Source organism: Melanostigma gelatinosum, assembly GCF_949748355.1.
Source record: "Melanostigma gelatinosum genome assembly, chromosome: 19".
In the NCBI taxonomy this organism is placed as follows: Eukaryota; Metazoa; Chordata; class Actinopteri; order Perciformes; family Zoarcidae; genus Melanostigma; species Melanostigma gelatinosum.
The window spans coordinates 792,548-812,954 of record NC_136652.1 but is presented as its reverse complement, the minus strand read 5'-3'; positions in this window follow the sequence as shown (position 1 = coordinate 812,954).

Sequence of the window (20,407 nt, the reverse complement as noted above, 5' to 3'; positions counted from 1 at the left end):
CTCTATCTGCCTGAAGGGGGAGGACCGGAGGGGGAAGGGGAGAAGAGAAGGGGATTCAACAGAGAGAAGGAGCAGTGTGTTTCTAAGATTTGTATGAAGTTAAAGCAAGCCTGTTGATGTCAATGGTTTTTCCAACCTACACTCTAAATGTGTAAAATATTGTAAAATACCAGTAAAATACTGGCGGCAGAGACAGCTGTAATTTATTTTAATAGTATTTTACCGTATATTGAATTACAGTGTAGGCTATTAGAATAACTGGGTTTTACGGTGATTTTACAGTGTATGCCAACAAGTTACCGTAAAGTTACCAAGGGTAATAACATCTGCTACTTTTGCACTTAATTCCAACAACAACAAAAAAAGTAGAAAATACAAGAATTCATATACAATACTGCCAAATGATTGCTTGTTTTAAGTAGAGCTTTTATCCAATCAGATTTCACCTCTGTGTCTCTAGGTAAGAAGAGAGGCCCGAGGGCTGCAGACACACAAGTGAATCCCTTTGCTGTTTAAGTGAATGGGGACGATATTGTTGATTGTCATATTCTTCAACCAATCAGATCTTTAGTTTGACATGTTGGGCGTATTCTTTAACATGTCAGAGCCTTCTAGCTGGACTACAAGTACGTGATTGGTCAGTGGGCTAGCGTGACATGTTGGGGCGTGATAATCCCAATATCTGCTGCCTCTGTCGAGCTGACATTTTCAGCCCTCAAACGCATTAAAACCTATTCAAGAAATACAACTGGGGAGGCTCGACTCTCATCACTGGCGTCCATGAATCGAGAAGTACTGTACAACTGTGTCAAACTATTTATTAATAAATAAAGGAGGATGGACTTTGTCTTGAAGTGAACAGCAGCTTTGGTAAGTGAACTGCTTTTGTTTTACATCTGCAGTAGCGTTACTACTTTGTTCATGTGTCTATGGTGTCGTTTTTATGATATGGTTCCCTCTGATGTGAATAATATTTGAACTGCTTGTGCTCTTCAGTGTGCGGTGGAATACGTGTTTTAGCACTGCAGTGTTGCTGGATTGGTTTTGACTTTATATAATTATGACGCACCATCCCGTCATGCACGTATTCATGTGTCTGCACTCTGCAGTTAGTGTATTTGTAGGTGTTGAGCTTCATTTTTACACAATGTGTTTTGTTTTCTTTAAGAAAGCAAGAATGATGGTCTGGAGGAATGGGGATTGTGTGGTGATTGCTTTAGCCTGTTTGAATCAGTAGGGAACAGCTAAACGCTGCGGGGAGAGTTTTCAGCCTGTGTGCGGCTGTTGTTTTCCTGCTAAGCTAGTTTAGCATAGCGCGCCTCTCAGAACACACGTGCCTCACCAGAGTACAATGTTCTTCTTCCGTGGTGGGTGTGTCAGACAGCACGTTGTCTCTTAGGTTGGGTCGGTTCGGCTCCACAGAGAGAACATTCTATTTCCCACAATTTAAGCTTCTGCATTTTCCAAATGCACTGGTACCGAACGGTTTAATACGAATACGTGTTACACCCCTAGAAACTGGCATTACATAAATAGATGTCATTGTTACGGTAAAGATTCAAAAACAAATTCCAGGCTACCTGTCCAGTAGAGCTTAAAATGTATGAACGGGTAGAAACTTTAACAATGCAGGAAAATGGCATTCAATTACACTCGAGATCCACACACACCAGACGAACAGAACGAATGCGCCCCGCTAGCATGTGACAAGTGCAACCCTTCCTCATGGAGCGTTAAAAGAGTAGATGTCATGCATATCATTGCTTTAAATATGAGCAATGGGCAAAAAGGCATAAGAAAAAAGTTGCTGCTGGACGGAAAGTGTTGGCAAAACAGGAAAGGCATTGCCTTCAAATGTTTCCCATGGAGAGAATTATGTTCTCTGGCATCCACAAACAGTGGTTGTTGGCGAAAGTGGAATAAGCTTAATTACCATATCTTTCCCCTTCACCCGCTGCCTTTCTTCCCTCAGGGAATTGGCTACCCTGAGCACTCAACACAGAAGTTAGCATTTGCATAGAGGCCAGTTGTGTGGTTTTAGCATCATGTGTGATTGAAGTGAACAATAACACTCAGGCCGATGTGGTAAACACGTGGTTGAGCGTGCTCAGAGGGGAGTTGTGGCCTACTGTACGTGACCATGCATATGAACTGTAGAGTCCACAGGTGAGGTCATGTTGGGCCGTGACAAGAAAGTTCCCTGGAGCACAAAATAAGGTTTGGCACAGAAACTCAACCATCAGTGGTAAAAAAAACGACTTACAAATGGTGGTTGAGACCAACTTATCTTAGAATATAAGAAATGCCGCAGGTTTCTTGAAGAAAAAAGGTAAATGGACTTTACTGGTGAATGTACATGCATATACACACATTAGGGGTGTAACGGTTCACAAAATTCACGGTTGGGTTGGGTACGATACAGTGGAGCCACGGTTCGGTACGTTTCGGTACAGTAGAAAACTATAAATGCCAGAGAAATGTACTTGATTTTAAAATATATTTATTCATTACAACTAACATCATAAAGTTATTCTTTGACTTTGAACAATGATGGAACTATACCTGAGTGACCCATCTTCTGGGGTGTCTTCTTAGCAACACATAAGCATAAAAAACAAAAACTGCTGCTTAATGTTATGTAGTATTGTTACTTACATCTTGCGAAAGAGATTTTTAATCTCAATGGGACTACCTGGTTAAATAAAGGTTTTCAAAAAAAAAAAAAAAAATTTTTTTTTTTATTCAAACGTATTCGGTTCGTTATGCGTACCGAACCGTGAGCCTCGTAACGAACGGTTCAATACGAATACGCGTACCGTTACACCCCTAGTATAAATGTATATATACACACACACACACACACACACACACACACACACACACACACACACACACACACACACACACACACAATGACTCAGTTTGTTTTCACTGAAAGCTGTCGGAGGACAATACAGGATTAATATCAGGCTTGTAAATTGCTGCGTTTCTCAAATTAAGGAGCCAAACATTTATGGAGGAGAGAGGACTGCATGAATGTAATAATTTAATATTACCTTAATATGTTTTGAATGGCAATTTATTGCATTTGTATATATTGATGGGAGTCGATGTCCTCACTACCGCTACGCTCACGCTAGTGCCAGCAGGCCTGCAACAGAAACAGCCTAAATGCTTAAACTAGATTGTGATGTACTAGTCTTAAATATAAAAATATACAATATATCATTAAAAATGTATAGATTGTCCTGCTTCTTCATCACACAAAGGCACACATGTAACCACAGGAAACAATGGTGATGGCAGTACAGAACGCCACAGTGGCTTGTTTTGACTGTAGGTCTGTCAAAATTTCAAAGTCAAAAAAGTGATTGGGTGCTGAGGAGGTTTGGCTAGTAAGAAGATGTGGACAACACAATACCTTGACAACCAAGAGAGTTACAGAGGTAGAAGATAGACAGACACAAGTTGGAGGAGAGGAGACAGACTGGGTAAGTAATAGTACTGTAATTATATTATTTTAAATTTGAATACAAACGTATATTTAATACATTATGTGTAACATTGTTTTTATGCCAATGCATTGGCTACCTAATGGTAAAGTTTGACAATCAAATTAATGTTTATCAGCATGCTAATTGCTAATTAGCCACCATGCTGACTTTGGTAAGACATTTGTAATGTTACATTGTTGCAGAATATAAACATAAAAGGTTTTATGCTGTTTTAAGATAATTGCCAAACGATTATGTTGTTTAAGATGGCATAAGTTGTACTCACTTATTTTAGTGAGTATAGTGTGTTATGCATTCAACACACCATTAAATGACTGTATTAAACTGTATTTTAAACTACTGCACAGCAACATTACTGTTTAATATTGAATGAAAAGTAGCAGGCTCAGTTGGTTGAAGACCCAGTTGCCATCTCTCTGCACATATAGTAACCTGCTTATGTAATATTCTCCAGCTAGTTTTTAAGTGGACTTCTGTTGAGGAGGCACTGCTGCAGTTGCCTCCTGTCTACTGGAGAAGACCTGACAGTTGCTGCAACACAGTCTCCTGGAAAACTTTGAGTATTTGCAACCAAAATACCAGCACATCCACATTTTTTGCTAGAGCCGAAGAGCTCTGCATATACAGTATGTACAGCTATATTTGGTTTTGCTGGCCAGCCTTTCATTTCCATAATCCTATCATGTAGCGTAATCCTATTGTTTTTTCAGTAGTTTTCATAGGTGTACTGAGAGACCGGACTACTATACAATGTTTTTGTCTTGCAGGAGGAGTCAGGCCTTGCACCCAAGATCAACAACGAAAGTGGCAGATGAGGTGTGGACCAGACAAGAGGAGGAGCTGATGAGTAGGACCTAAAAGCAGGATTTTATTGTGAATGGTAATCTTTCACTCTTTCCATTGTAGATCAATTTATATAACTCCCATAATCTTTTGAATACAGAAGAGACACAGATTGACAGTGATGACTCATCTGATGAAGACAGTGCAGTGGCAGGAGCGACAAAATGTTGTTTTGTTTTTTTATTAAATCATATGACTGATAGTGTCTTGTTCTTTAGAAGTGGCCAAAGCTCTATACCCTTAAGGAGCTATTTGCTGAGGAGGAAATGGTAATTTAAGTAAGAGCAGAGGAATTTATAAAGGACATCGTTACGGCATTACACTACTTTGCAACAGTGTTTTGAAATGAAAATGATTTGCACTGATTCATTTCTTTATCTATTAGTCATATCTTTATTCATTCATAATGGGGTGGCAGTGGTTCAGGTGGTAAAGCATTTCTCTGATAATCTGAAGGTTCTGAGTTCATTTAAGGCTTTTATACATTTCAATGAATGGATATTATGTTAACAGACAACTTCAAGTTGTGGTAAAGTTATATTCTTTATGTTATGTGTAAAAATGCCATAGAGCGGAAAACTAAAACCAAAGAATTGTTCCATTATGTGTTATGCCATTTTCTTTTTGTTGAAATGGATTTCATGTAATTGTATCAAAAAATGTAATTTGACACTTTTTAACGGCATAAAAACCTTTTACTTTTAATGCCAAAGTGTGAAGGACCAGGGTACGCATAAAGCTGGGAGAGCAGGTAAAGGTGGGAAAAAATAGAGATTTTATTTAACTTAACTAAACAGAATTTGGGGAATATATTCCTCCTCTGTGGTGCAGATGTAGGTGCTCCTGAGAACCCCCTTCTGGCTGTAGTAGAATGGCACAGTCCAATTGTCCAGGCCAGGGGTCGGCACCCTGCGCATGCGGCTCTGAAGCCTCTCTGTTGCGGCTCCCTGAGGTCCCCAACTGGCCCACCGGATCCCGACCCAGGAACTAAAAACCGATAGATAATTCGGAATTATACATATTGGGCACCAGTTTAAACTAACCGGCGCGTCTTATTCAGCCGTTACGGCACTTGTTCGGCGGTGCAGGAAACACACCGACCAATGCGGTGCAAATCACATCACGTGATGCAGCTCAGCCAATCAAACATGAGTATTCTGACAAGTTTCGTGACTCGAGCGAGGTTTACACACCGTGACACACGGGGCTGAGACGAGGAAATAGAGAGAGGAGCAGGGAAACTGCGCTAATCGAAGAAGTTATCTCACATGACTCTCCAAAAAGAGAAACGTGTTCAGAGAGAATATAATTTACAAGCAAGAATGAACAGATATGTTGTATGTTATATGTTAATTATTCCCACAGGCAGTTAAATCCTCTACCTGTCAAGCGCTTTTCCCTGCAGGTGGCTGATCATGATTTTCAGACCCCCACTCTCGGTAAACTATCAATGGATAAATCCAAAAGAAGAAAAAGTCACGGAGGAAAATAGAGAGTTTAACTCTGCGTGGACGTCTTCATTTGCTTTCACTGCCAACGATGCTGGCTTACCTGTATGCTCCCACAACAAGCACACAGCGTTTCATGAAGTGTCACGCTGGAGATGAGCGAAAAAGAGCGCTTTCTCAGCTGCTGCAGAAAACTCCTCTTCATAAGAGTTTGATATTGTTATAACAGGTAAAATTGCAAATAAATGTCAAGAATTGTCTTAATTCTTGTTCTATATTTTCATAAATACAACAAACTATGTTTTTTGTATGTATAATGTAACTATATATACAACTTTATAAGCTGTGATATCAAATAGCTTTTGCGGCTCCAGACAAATTTTATTTGGTGGAAAATAGAACAAAATGGCTCTTTGGATAGAAAAGGTTGCCGACCCCTGGTCCAGGCTAATCTATTTAGGCAGGTGTGATGCAGCAGCTCAGTCTTTTGCCAGAAGGATGGTCGGCTACAGGACACTGACAGGAAAGTTGTTTTTATTAACCTTAACTCAGGCCATGTCCACACTACTCGGTTCCATTTGAAGACGCATATGTTTTGCTATGTTTACACTGAGCGTCCACGCTACACCAAAGTTTTCGAGCACCAAAAACTGAGGAGTTTGGAAACGCTTCCGAGGACGGATGTTTGAAAACTCCGGGGTTGCCCCTTTGTGTGGACGGCGTAAACACATAAGTTTGGAAACGATCACGTGTTCACTACTTGGTTGGTTCTTAGCAGTCACGACATGTCCTTCCCTGATTCGTCACGCCCCTATCACGTGACCCTTTCCCACAAAAACACAAACCGCAGCCTTGATTACCGATTGTCTACCAGGTTAATTCAACATGGACAACTGATTACAGGCGTTGCCGACATTGTTGTCTTTACTAGCAGCTGTTGTGCAATTAAAGTCCACATTTTTGCGGAGGATGCAGCTGTTATTGGAGCGATTAGCGAGCGGCGAGTCCAACGAGTGAGAGACGTGTGTTGACCACATTTATGGACCCATAATCTAGGAAACCTTTATGTGTAAGTGTTCATTTTAAAGTAACTTTGATGTGTGAGAGATATATAGAGCAGCGGTTCCCAAACTTTTTAGGCCGCGCACCCCCTTCTACATCCCGACTGGGTTCGCGCACCCCCCCCCCCCCCCTTAATAAAAAAAAAAAAAAAAGAAGCAACAGAGCCTTTTAAGCCTTCATAGCCGCATAAGAATCGGACCAATGAGAGAACAGTTTGCTCGCGCGTGGCATTTGTTTACAAGATTTAGTCCGCTGTTAAATGTTGCAATGTGAACACAAACCGAACAAAGGAGCAACTGCAACATTGTATCATATTAATCCCTGAATCGGAACAAAGCAAACGAACTGAAGGTGTGAAAACGCCCTGAAACACTGCAACAAAGTTTCAATATCTTTCAGTTACACAAGGCGTCACTTTTAAAGAGCAATACGGATGCGAGGACACACGCACAGGCTCAGAGGCAGATTATCACATTTAATTTACAATTAATGAGCGACTAATGAAGCCAGGATGTCTTCGGACAAAGCATCGATGCGGCGCGACACAGTGTTGTTGGACACCGGGATCATGTCCAACTTTTTTGCTTCTTTCTCCACAATCATACATTCCACCATCTCTCTGGCAGCTGGCAAGCTCACGTCTTCGGCGATTGTGTGCGGTAGCCCCTTTCTCGCTATTCTGTAACCAGATATGAAGCCCGTAGTGCGTCATTTATAGACCCAACACATGAATGAGACTGCAGTTGTTTTTGGCTGTTTTGTAACTCCTCCAATTTTGATATAAACAATGTAAGGGGCTTTTGACTTGCACTGGCATGCTTGGTGTTCAGGTGGTGACGTAAATAAGAGCTTCAGACTGTTAGCCAGAACCTCACTGCACACCACGCACTGTGGCTTTGGGGAATCTGCGTTGCCAATCCAAGTGAAGCCCAGACACAGATACTTTTCATCATATTTCCTCTTTTTTTTCCCAGTCTGATGCTCACTCTCGTTTCCTCTTTTTCACCTTGACTCCGCGATGGGCCGATGTGCTCCCGATTTGTCTGTGCTGCACCTCTCAGTTCCCCTCGCCTCCGATTCCTCTCTCTCTCTCTGTCCCTCTCCTCTTTTATGACTGATAGCTTCAGATGTCCCACCTGACAGTTTTTAAATTAAAATTACATTTTTTTTAAATATTTAATATTATTACACCATCAGACCGCCATTACACTTTTCCTCTCGCGCACCCCCTAGAGGCAGCTCGCGCACCCCCAGGGGTGCGCGCACCCCACTTTGGGAATCCCTGATATAGAGCAAGACCTGCAGCGTTGTAATTAAATTTGAAAAATAAAACTTTCCACTAAATGTTTCTGTTTGAGTTTATAGAGGAAGATTTTAGAGAAACATCTTAAGTATCAAACACGACCTTTCATTATTAGACTACTGTATTACTCTATCGTACTCGATTGTATTTTTTTAACTAAGGAACCAATCTACTTCCTGTTTACACCGGCACCCACCCGCATGTGAAGAGTAACGTGATATTCGTTGTCAGGCGTATTAGTGTGGATGTAGCCTCAATTTTACTTGATTGCGTGCACTCATTCTAGAAATACAAAGTGTGCCCAAACAAGTGTCTTTATGTCTTGTATCATGATGTTAATTGAAAGAACTGGGAAACATAACATTCTCTATGCTTGGTTGATGGTATGGCTGCAGCCGTCACACCAAGTACTTTTTGTAACAATTTTTTGCCTGGTGGTTACTTTATCGTTATCATTACTATTTCTATCATTATTAATACAATTAAAACCTACTTCTGTAAATGTGCTGAAATTCCTTTTTAAATAAGTGTATTTTGAGTTTATACTATACTGTACATTGTGTCATAGATTTCTTTACTTGAATGTCAGCTGGTGACAAGTGGAGGGTGTGCTGATGATGTTGCTGGCTCAGCTCAGTTACTCCTGTGTGACCTGTTAATGGCCTAGTGGGTATTTGATGAGTTGCAAGAATCTGAGTCTCAGGGTGTTCTTTACAGCCATTAAATCTTTGTCACCAAATCTCCCCCTGCTAAGCTGATTTATGGTCAGCTCCACGGGGCATGTTTCTCAGTACCCCCCCCCCCCCCCCCCCCTAGACATCCCATGAACTCTGATCTATGAGGGGGGTGTTGTGGCTCAGGGGTAGAGCAGGTCGTCATACAATCGGAAGATTGGCGATTTGATCCCCGGCTCCTGCAGTTCATGTCAATGTGTGCTTGGGCAAGACACCTAAACTCCCGAAATGATGAATGTGAAATAGTATAGTTATGGACAAGTGGTAGCCCGTGTATTGGCTCATTGTATGAATTTGTGTGAATGACATATAATGTCTAGTCGGATGATTAGAAAAGTGTTATGATTCCAATCATCTTTATGTCAACAGATGAGCAACAACTCTCTTTCCAGTTCTGCAGGGACAGACACACAAACGCACACTCGTGACTCCACATGTATATTTCATAGTTGGTATATATGGTTTATCAATGCATTCCTATATGAGACACTGAAAAGATCTGACAGACTGAGTCTTGAGCCCCCAGAAAATGAACAAGATTTGCAATTTCTTGTTTTAAATTGTGAATTGAGCTAGAGTGACAATGAACTGAATGATTATGTCCATGAAAGTCAAATCCCGGACCACCTAAATAGACCCTTATTATTCCAGATTCTGGTCTAGACCTAAATTAATTTAATTCAAAATTAGAGGAAGTGATGAATTAAAAATGTATGTTGTAGATGTGAAATTATATAATATATAGACAATGTATAGAGATGAAGTCTAGCCTGGTACTTTGGCTCTTTATTCAGAACTGGAAGCCCTTCATTCAAATGACATTCATCAGTGAGTAATATTGACAACCACCCGTGTAACCACAGAGTCAGTCACGAATTCCATGGACCATCTGCATATGTGTAGAATTGTCACATGATCTACATCAATTCAAGTCTTGACTTTTTCAAGATTTGTCCTTTAAAGCCCATTGCAAGCAGTGCACACTCGTGTAATTGATGGATTACATCCTCTTGCATACAGTTAGGGTTAGGATTGTGTTTGTGCTACTTTTAGCAACATCCCAAAGAATAAAGTACACATTGGCAGCATGAAATTAGATTAAAATTTGCTGAAATATTGTCTTTGATTTGAGTACAAGATATGAGACTTGCAACCTATTGGTCAGCAGTGTGCGGGTTACTGATTCACAGCAGATGCTGCTAGAGGTGACTGACAGTCTTGCTTACATGTGTGGGGGTATGTTTGTATGTGTATATCCTCTCTGTGTTTGCTTCCATGTAACTAAAATAGTGCCCCTTCCTGGGCCTCAGCGCTGACATTCTGCTGCTAATAGGGAAGGTGCGTGTGAGTATATGTATGTAGCCCTTGCCTGACCGTGGCCCTGTGTAAGTCTTAGCATACTCATTTATAGCCAAGCAGCCCATCAATCTTAATGGAGGAGAGAAGTGCAAAGAGCCGATGAAATGCCAGACATGATCACTATTCAGTGCGGGAGCACAGAGGGAGTGAAAGTGAGGAGGGAGGGAGTGGTGAAGAAGGATGGGGTGAGAAAGAGAGAGGTTGCAAGTTGTTTATCCCTGTAGGTGATAATAATGATCTGATCCTCTCTCTTCTGTCTCTGTTGCTTGAACACTATCAGCTGCAGTGCTGGATGGGTCACTACCAGGCCGTAGATCAGTGGTTCTTCTCAACTGGTCTGGCTGCAGGACCCACCATCACCCCTTAATGGGACCCACAACCCAAATTATCTATATATATATATATATATATATATATATATTATATATATTATATATATTATCTATATATATATTTATATATATAGATAATATATAATATATTATAATATATATATATATTGTCAGAATGCCCATATTTGATTGACTGAGCTGCATCACGTGATGTGATTCACAACGCATTGGTCAGTGTTTTTCCTGCACCGCTGAACAAGTGCCGTAAATGCTGGATAATAATTCCGCTGCATAAAAAATGGCCTTCAAAATAAAATCACAATGTTTTTTTTTTTGTCAGGTAAAGGCCCGCGACCCACTGAAAACGGGTCCGCGACCCACGTTTGGGTCGCGACCCACCAGTTGAGAATCACTGCCTTAGATCACACTGTGTTATATGTTTGTGATGTGGCCCAACTGAGACCTGGCGTGTGTGTGTGTGTGCCAGTGGGCGAAGGAGGGGAATGACGAGAGGATATTTTGCTATGTGCTGCCAGACTCTTCTGAGACACGACATTGCGTCTTCAAACAGCTCAGGGATCAGTGAGTACATATTTACAGGTTGACACCAGCCAAGTTTACCTGCTAACATCATTATATTATTAGGGAAATTATGCATGTAAGGTAGAGCTCATACTCACACACAAACACAAATCTTCTTTTCAAACTCTTTCCCAAAAAATAATAATAAAAAAAAAAACAATCTTCATAAGAAATATGCCCTGAGTCAAAGTTAGGATATATACAGCCACAGTACGTATGTGTAGTTTAACATTTCCATCAATAGATTGCTTATACCTGCAGACATTTTCACACTCGGAGGACTATTTCTGGCTCTAAATCTGTATAAGGCAGTGGTTTGTGGCATTTATGCCCATATCTCTCCTAAAGTATGCAACAATTCCATGTTGATTCATGTTTACACATGGAGAGTACTTTTCTTCTATTAACTAGAGATACTCAATTGGACTTAAGTAACCTAGCTGTCTAAGCATTGCGCAGGCCCAGAAGAATTTCTGTCATCAGTTCCATAATTTGTTACATCCTTTACACAGCCCAAGAACACAAATAAATAGAAAAATGGACAGGATGTACGACGCTCACAAGATTCATCTTCTGGTGCTGTTGATTTTGTAGTTTCAGTAAAGTTATGTTGGATTTTCATCCTGTATGTAGTTGGAATGAATCTGTTGACAGTGTAGGGGAAGATCAGAGAAATATCTTCTGCAACTTAAGGTTGGGCACATTGACAGTTTTTATCTCTTAAAATGAATATATTTTCAATCTTTTTCTAAGCTTGTCTTAAAGCAATATTCACATGCATGAATATGGTAATGGCCTGTAGGAGGAAGGTGCCTTACCGGGAGTTTTAGGCTAATTATTTTAAGTTTTGAGCTTCTTATTAGGGTTTGTCTTCATGTTATTTTTACAGTAAGTTAAGTAGTTCTGTAAAGTTTTGTAGTTTTAGTTTAGGATCTCAGCCCTCGTCTGCGTTCACAACAAGCGACAATGGACGTGAACGAAAACAGGATATCTTACAAGAGAGAAACACTGATCATCAGAAAGGCAAGCACTCACCACTATCAAGACCCTCTCATTCCGGATCCCCTCTCACAATTTACCGAACTGAGGAAGACCGGATGGAAGAAGAGAGGCAAGAGAGCCGGGGTCCTGGTCCGGATGAGACGACATACTCACAGACCCTGACTCCCCAGCATGTTACTGGCCAACGTGCAGTTTCTCGACAGTAAGCTATGCGAGCTACGGTCGCCTATCTCGTACCTGCCGAACATCAAGAATAACAACATGATCTGCCTCACAGAGACCTAGTTGTCATCTGAGGTACTTCATTGCACGGCTAGAGAGCAGGGGCTCTCTAGGAAAAAAGGGGTGGAAGGTATGTCTTTTGGTTAACCTGGCTTGGTGTGACCAGAGGAACATTGAGAATGTTGGAACCTTCTGCTCTGGTCCCCCAACCTGGAGTAACTACGTTGCTGCGGTGTCGGCCCTTTTGGTTACCCCAGGAGTGTAAAATCGGTCACTGTAGCAGGTGTTTATATTCCCCCCCAGGCTGACACGGACACAGTGCTCGGAGAACTTCACAGAGCGATTAAAATGCTGCTGACCTTGCATCCAGAGACAAGAGCGCAAATTACATCATCAATGTCTACACAGACACAGTAACCAGCTGGACATAAAAAAACAATGAAAATCATGCCAAACCAAAATCCCTGGATTTAACCTCCCTGGAGAAATACAAGTTATACACGACACAAAAAGAACAGCAATCAAACAGGCAGAGAGCAGATGTCCGAGCTCGCCTCCAACAACTCAAGGCACCTATGGCAAGGACTGCAAACACCACTCCCACCCTTCCAAACTAATCAAATTCCTTTTACGCAGGTTTGCCCCAAAGCACTTCACCCCATAGCTTCAAAAGGTTTAATTTAAACGCTGGTGAAATCCCTCATTTGTTAAACTTTCTGAAGGACCGACTCCAAGTCTCTGCTGACCATCAGCACAGAAGCGCAAACATTTTCGTTGTTTGTTCGTTTTCTTAGATGGATATTTTTATTGCTTCTTATATTCATTGTATTATATTTTACCTGTCTTTTTGTATCGACATGTTCATTTTCTTTATTTTATGGAGCCTCCCAGCAAAAGCATTTAATCAGATTGTATTTATATCACCGGCATCACAATGAAAAACATTGAAACAATCATCTGTGACTATATTCATTCATATGTTTCCTCCTGTTCATACTCGCTGTGAATCCCTGTTTACCACACTTTCAATCTAAGAGTTAACAGACTAAACTGGAAAACTAAATGACTCAGCAAAAGTATTGTTTTAGTTGAAATGTCTCTCTTTTTGCTTCCTTGAGCTGCAGTGGAGAAATAGTAAGAAAGACGGATATTTATCCTAAAACCTAAACTTTGGAAGATAGCAACTTTATTTGTCCTGCTGAAGTCTGCCATTAGCTCAAGAATGCATTTTGGCGTAGAATGAGGACTGGATCTTGTTCTTATTCGGAATCCAATGGATCTCAGTATGTACAGGAGAAAAAGAGTGTTTAACTGGATGTGAGTATTTAGACAGTGAGTTTTAAGAAAGACTTTGAAAAATGTTAACTTATCTTTCAAATGTAATTATAATATACAATATACAATATACAGTTCTACAAACCAATGTACCCAAAAAGGACGACCTGATTTATCTTATTTTTGTATGAGATTCGTTCACTTGTTGGTCTGTTAACCAAGATAAATCAAGCATATTTCAAAGCAGTTCAAATATTTAAAACCTTATTAATGTTTGGTATATTTTGCCTGTGGGTCTGAACGCCAGGGCCACTGAGGGCAGAGCAGTGAGTGAACCTGGAAAAGCCTGCAACAGCTGTGAGAAACCATCAGATCTGCCATTCCTCACACTTCAACAGCCAACAAGACAACGATTTACGACGGCCGGAGAGGGAGAGAAAGAGACCGATAGAAAGAAGGACAGAGAAAAAAGGAAAGACAGAGGAGAAGGAGACATAAACAGAGAGCGAGAGGGCAAAAGAATGAAATAAACAGTGAGAAGAGTAAAGACAGAAGACCTAAAGAGACGTAATAAAGCAAGCAAAACAAAAGAGGAAAGGAAACTAGAAAAAGCATTTCCTGCTGAAAATGCGTTGGAATGCTGAAAACTGAAATTAATCGCAAAAGCATTGCTGAAAATAGATATCCAATTCCAAAACAAATTGCAAAAAGCTTAATAATTCAAAAAGTTTAAAGATTACAAACATGAAAAGTCATATCACACCTCTCCTGAAAGAGCTGAACATTTTGATATTTGAACAGTTTCTGTGGCTTAAAAAATTACTGTAGTAGTATAAGTTGTAGTAGAAGTATTATTAGTAGTAGAAGTATTAGTAATTAGAAGAAGTAGTAGAAGACGTAGTATCAGTAGTCATAGTATAGCTGTAGTATTGGTCGTAGTATTTAATATCACAGTAGTAGTAGTAATAGTAATGGCAGTAGAAGAAGTAGCAGCAGTAGTACTAGTAGCAGTCGTACTAATAGCTGTAGTAGTATTACTACTTTTAGTAGCATGAATAGCAGTAGTAGTAGTAGCAGTTGTCGTATAAGTAATAGTAGTAGTGGTAGTAATAGCAGTAGTGGTAGTAATAATATTGATGGTAGCAGTAGTAGCAGTAATAGTAGCAACAGCAAAAGTTATAGTCGAAGTAGTAATACTATATTAGCAGCAGCAGTAGTAGTTGTCGCAGTATTAGTAAGAGCATTCATTTTTTAAACAAAAAAGCCTAATTTTGAGCTTGTTTAAATACAGTTAATCCATGGGGCTTTTATTTTGAAAGGGTGGTGCTGGGTGGGGGGGGTAGAGGGGGAGAGGAGACATAATCATAATGTCTGACACACATAAACAGAGGTTATTAAATGCCTGGCTTCATCAAGCATTTCAATTAGAATTCACTCTTTGGGGCTTTTATTTTGAAATGGGGTGTGTGTGTGTGGGGGGTCCTCTAAAAGTCTCTAAGACCTGAATGACTGTATGAGAGAGAGACAGACAGGGAGAGAGAGAGAGAAGAAAGAATTTGTGAGAGAGCGAGAAGAAAGAATTTGTGAGAGAGAGAGAAGAAAGAATTTGTGAGAGAGAGAGAGAGAGAAGAAAGAATTTGTGAGAGAATTAAGAATTTGTGAGAGAGAAGAAAGAATTAGTGAGAGAGAGAGAGAGAAAAGAAAGAATTTGTGAGAGAGAGAGAGAAGAAAGAATTTGTGTGAGAGAGAGAGAGAGAGGCAGAGAGCGAGAGTGAGAGAGAGGCTCTGATATCTCTGGCAAACTTTCTCATTTGGAGATGTCCGATGTTTTATCTTTTACAGCTTACATGACTGTTGTCCTGCTCTGCCATGTCTTTCCTCACCTCTCCCTCTTGTGTCGCGGTGTGTGTAAATGTCACTCGAATCAGGAAACTTATCAGAATACTCATGTCTGATTGGCCGAGATGCAACATGTAACAGCTGCAACAAATCATGTGTGTGCGGCTTTTATTTTAAAATGGTGTGGGTGTGTGTGTGTGTGTGTGTGTGGGGGGGGGGGGGGGTGGAGGAGGGGGGAAAGACCTCTGAAGATCCCTAAGACCTGAATGACTGTATGAGAGACACACAGAGAGAGAGGGAGAGGAGTGTATGTGCGCGTGTGTCTGTGAGTCTGTGTGTTTATCAACATCACTAATTGGCTCAATCGCGAACACCTGTGTGCCTGAAGCCATTTGAAAATATTCTCCATAGAGATCCCATTGAAAATAAAAAGCTTAATAATTCAAAAAGTTTAAAGGTTAGAAATATGAAAAGTCATAGCACCCCTCTGGTGAAAGAGCTGAACATTTTAATAGTTGAACGGTTTCTGTAGCTTAAAAAATGAAGGAGGAGAAGTGGTGCGATGGAAGAAATAGAAGAAGTTGAATAAAGATTTGAAGAACAATAGTTGTTCTTCAATAGTTACAATAGAACAATAGTTGTTGTTGGAATGCTTAACAGCATTCCAACAACAAGCCGGCTGACTGGGATAGAGTAAAGGACAAGGGTGCTAGTGTTTGGAGCTATAGAGCAAGATGACAAACTCACACACAAAACCACTTAAAGATAATAATACATAAATATGCTGCGCAGTATGCATTATACGTGTGAATGATTCTGTTTTCTGATTTTCCTTTGTCCACCAAACACAGGGAGGGATAGACCGCTCGACCAGCGCACACAAACGGAAGACTCTAAAACACACATGAGCTCTAAGGTCATGCCTTTTACAGGGAATGCTGAGCAACCAGCGGTACAGTGCTACAGCCAAAAGGCATGGCAGGCAGCCTATTGGCTGGCTTAGACACTCAGATATAACAGCATCTTTGACTTAAGAGAACTACTGTCCCCATATAAGGTCAAAGGGTCAGGTGAACTATTGAATGTTGCTCCAAGGCTCCACCACTGATCCAACCTGCTGCTCCAACAAATGAAAGATATTTCCTTCTACACCTCCACATACGCACATTTCCTCTTGTAGCGTTCTCGATTTATGTCTGCTTGTCTTGTCTGCGTTGGGTTGGTGGTGTGGAAAGCTTCGTTTATTTGGTCTTTTAATACAAGCTGACCCATGTGCCCTGGTGTTTGTGTGTATGTGTGCGTGTGTATATGTGTGCACAGGTCCAGAGAGCACTCTCCCATGACAACTACCCAGAGACACTGTCGACAAAAGGCCACACCACACGGGGAGAACATACACATGCACACATATACACTCATATACCCATCAAAAATGTATTGCACATAGGAGAGAGTGTGTGTGTGTGTGTGTGTGTGTGTGTGTGTGTGTGTGTGTGTGTGTGTGTGTGTGTGTGTGTGTGTGTGTGTGTGTGTGTGTGTGTGTGTGTGTGTGTGTGTGTGTGTGTGCGCGCACGCGCGCGTGCGTGCGTGCGTGCGTGCGTGCGTGCGTGCATGCATGCATGTGTTTATGTGTCTTTTGGTCTTGAGGAAATCTTCAGCATGTGTTAGATGAATCCCCGGGGCTCTCACTCAACTCTGATTGGCTGGCCTGCTTGCTTTGTTTGTTTTCACAGCGACAGAGCTGTCACTGCCTTCTACCACCCAGGTAGAGCTGTCAATCACACCAACCTACCAACCAACCACACGCAGGCCTTGCTGCAAAGTTCACAAAGCAAATATTGCAAATATATAGTTTCTAACAAATTACAAATTATTAACTTTCAAATTAAAGAAATAATACATTTAAAGAGCTTCTGCTTTATTTTGAGTTTCACAAAGGTTTATTTTAAAGGATCAAATATTCCAGTATTAAAATTCAAAACAGACGTTTCATCACAACTTGACCAAATCCAGTTCTTTAATCACAACCTTCCATCTGATGCTGTTGATTCTGTGTATCGTCATACCTAAAATCACATCATCATTCTTATGATTATTGCCCCACCTATTTATGACATGAAACCTCCAGAGGGTGCGTTTCCAAATATTCATAATCCATATTTGAAAGCTGACTTAAGAGAATCTCAAACTAAAGACTAGTTTATTGTGACGGTAAATATGGAGGTTGTTCATGTTTATATTATGAATTCATAGAATAAGGGGTGGAACTCACAAAAAGATACAAGTGTAATATATTTGTTTAATGTGTATTATTAAAGAAAGGAATGGTTTCATTAAAAAAAGATTGATTTGATAAACATCTATCATGCATCAGTTTGTACATAATTCATCAGCTCACAGTGTTCGCACTTTTGTGAGCATTTCAATGAACTGGTGCGAATACAAAATTCAGCATACATGCTGTCTCAACACGGCTCTCAACATGGTGATAGCTGAGCCGGCGGCTAATGATGTCAACAGCGCTAACAGTGCTAACCTGGGGGACTAAGGGGGTACCATGGGTACTAAGCTTCCACAACAACGGTGTCGGTCGAGATAGTGTTTTCAGTTAACGCCATATGAGAGCCTCATGAGAGGCATGCAGAGCGGCGGCCATTGGCTAGCCAGTGGGGCACGCTCACAGGCACTAACATGTAAACAAAACACATAAAAGCTAGAGTTAAAACGTAAGCGGAGGGTGAGTGACTTAAGTCTCTGCTCAGGTAGACATAACTCTACTTTACATAGTTGTTTGCTGCTTGCTATGTTAATGTTACCACTCCAGTCAAATTAGCCTAAAAGGCCTATCCAAGGCATACCCAGAGTAAACTGAAAGCTGTTCTTGAACCATTTGGAGTACATACATGGTTTTGGTCTCTTTTCAAAGGTAACACTCTGAAGTTTTTTTCCCCAACAGTCAGAATCACTGTATGTGCTACTGGCAGTGAGTAATAGAAGTATGAACACACTGAAGTAGAAGGTTTTTATTTCTGCCTGAATATTGTTTTGCAAACAGATGCCTGCAGATGACTATAGCTGTGACTTATTAGCTGGAAACACAATGGGACCACAGCATGAAGCCATACCCAGTCCACGTTCAAATTTGATAACAATACCACAGAAAATGAATATTCTACACATGTTTTACTAAGGGTATGTCTAGGTGCTTTCAAAATAAGGACATTTGGGGACCCATGGTAACCATAGTAACAGGCTGTGTAGAAATGTGTTTTCATAATTCAAACTAAAGCTTATTTATGTCTAAATACAGTCATCTCTAAGTTATTTTACCATTATTTACTTTCCTAAATTCTCCAAAATTTTCAAAAACCACACTTTGCATTTATTGCACGGACACACGGACCTGACTCGCTGTTTCGCAGGTGACTTCCACGTTCTGGCTCTAAATCTAACCCCTGAAGCTGCATATCATTGTTTTTGAAATTTCATTGGCTATACGAAGCGTCAGTCATCAGAACAATCAGTTGCAATTGGCTCGAGCATTACATGAAAGGCAGTGGCGGGCCGTGCATTTTATACCTAGGCCTTCACTGTTGTCCTGCAGCTGAAATACCACCTTATAACCACATGATGGCTCCACAGTTATCAGTTTCTAAGGCTGTAACTACTGTACGTATTACATAGCGTACCTATGTACGTATTACATGTACGTACCTATGTACGTAACGTTCGGAACGAGACTTGCAATACGTTTGAATCGTACTAGAGCATCTGGAAAATGCAGAAGCTTATATTCAGGAAAATATAATGTTTTCTGCGCTCTTGGAGGACAGTGGTTCTCAGCTGGTCTGGCTGTGGGATCCACCATCACTCCTTAATGACAAGTCACGGCCCAAAGAGATCATCTTATGATTTTACTTTCACAACTTAAACATTGAACGTACTGCTCTGCAGTGTCTTTCCTCGTCTCAGCCCCCTGTGTCACGTGTGTGGTACATCTCACTCAGTCAGAATGCCCATATTTGATTGGCTGAGCTGCATCAGGTGATGTGATTCACTACCCGACAGCCTCTGCTGTTTCGTTTCACGATAGTCACGTGCTCGCCCACTGACCAATCACAGCACACTCTGCACTTGCAGCAGAGCTGCACATCGACACTGAGCTGCACGTTATGCTGACGTCATTATAGGCTAGCAGGCGCTGACACGTCAAATAATATACCCAACATGTCAAACTAAAGATCTGATTGGTTGAAGAATATGAATCAACAATATCGTCTCCATTTACTTTAATCTGCACTGGCTGCAGGTGAGAGTCTGCAGGCCTCTGTTCTTACCGAGAGACACAGAGGTGAGATCTGATTGGATAAAAGCTCTACTTAAAACAAGCTGCACTGGAAGCAGAGCAACTGAGGAAGACAGTAGCTGTGCAATGAGAAAATAAGATAATGGTTCAAATATGTTTATAAATTATAATACATGTAGTGTATTTTAGAAAAATTATTAAATTATGAAATAGATATAACTTTGTGATTCTGTTTAGGCCAGCAGAGAAGGCCTTGCAGGCCCTGATGACCCACCACTGATGAAAGGAGAGGGGCAGGCACTGTCCTTCAACGCGGACTCTCATTGGCTATTGTAGGCTGTGGACAAGACATGGAAGCTCCTATTGGGTCAAATGAGATGTCAATCGAAACGTCAGACTGCAGCCACCATTTTGAGACACAGAGCGTCAGTGTTTACATGCAAACTGAAGTTACGTTTGAAAATGCATAAATAATTAGGCACATCTGCCGGCTAATTTGAAATGATGCAACATCAGCCCGTGGGTATTTATTGACTTAATAATGTGTTTTGGACTAAATATTTCACTTGGATCGTCTGGACCTTT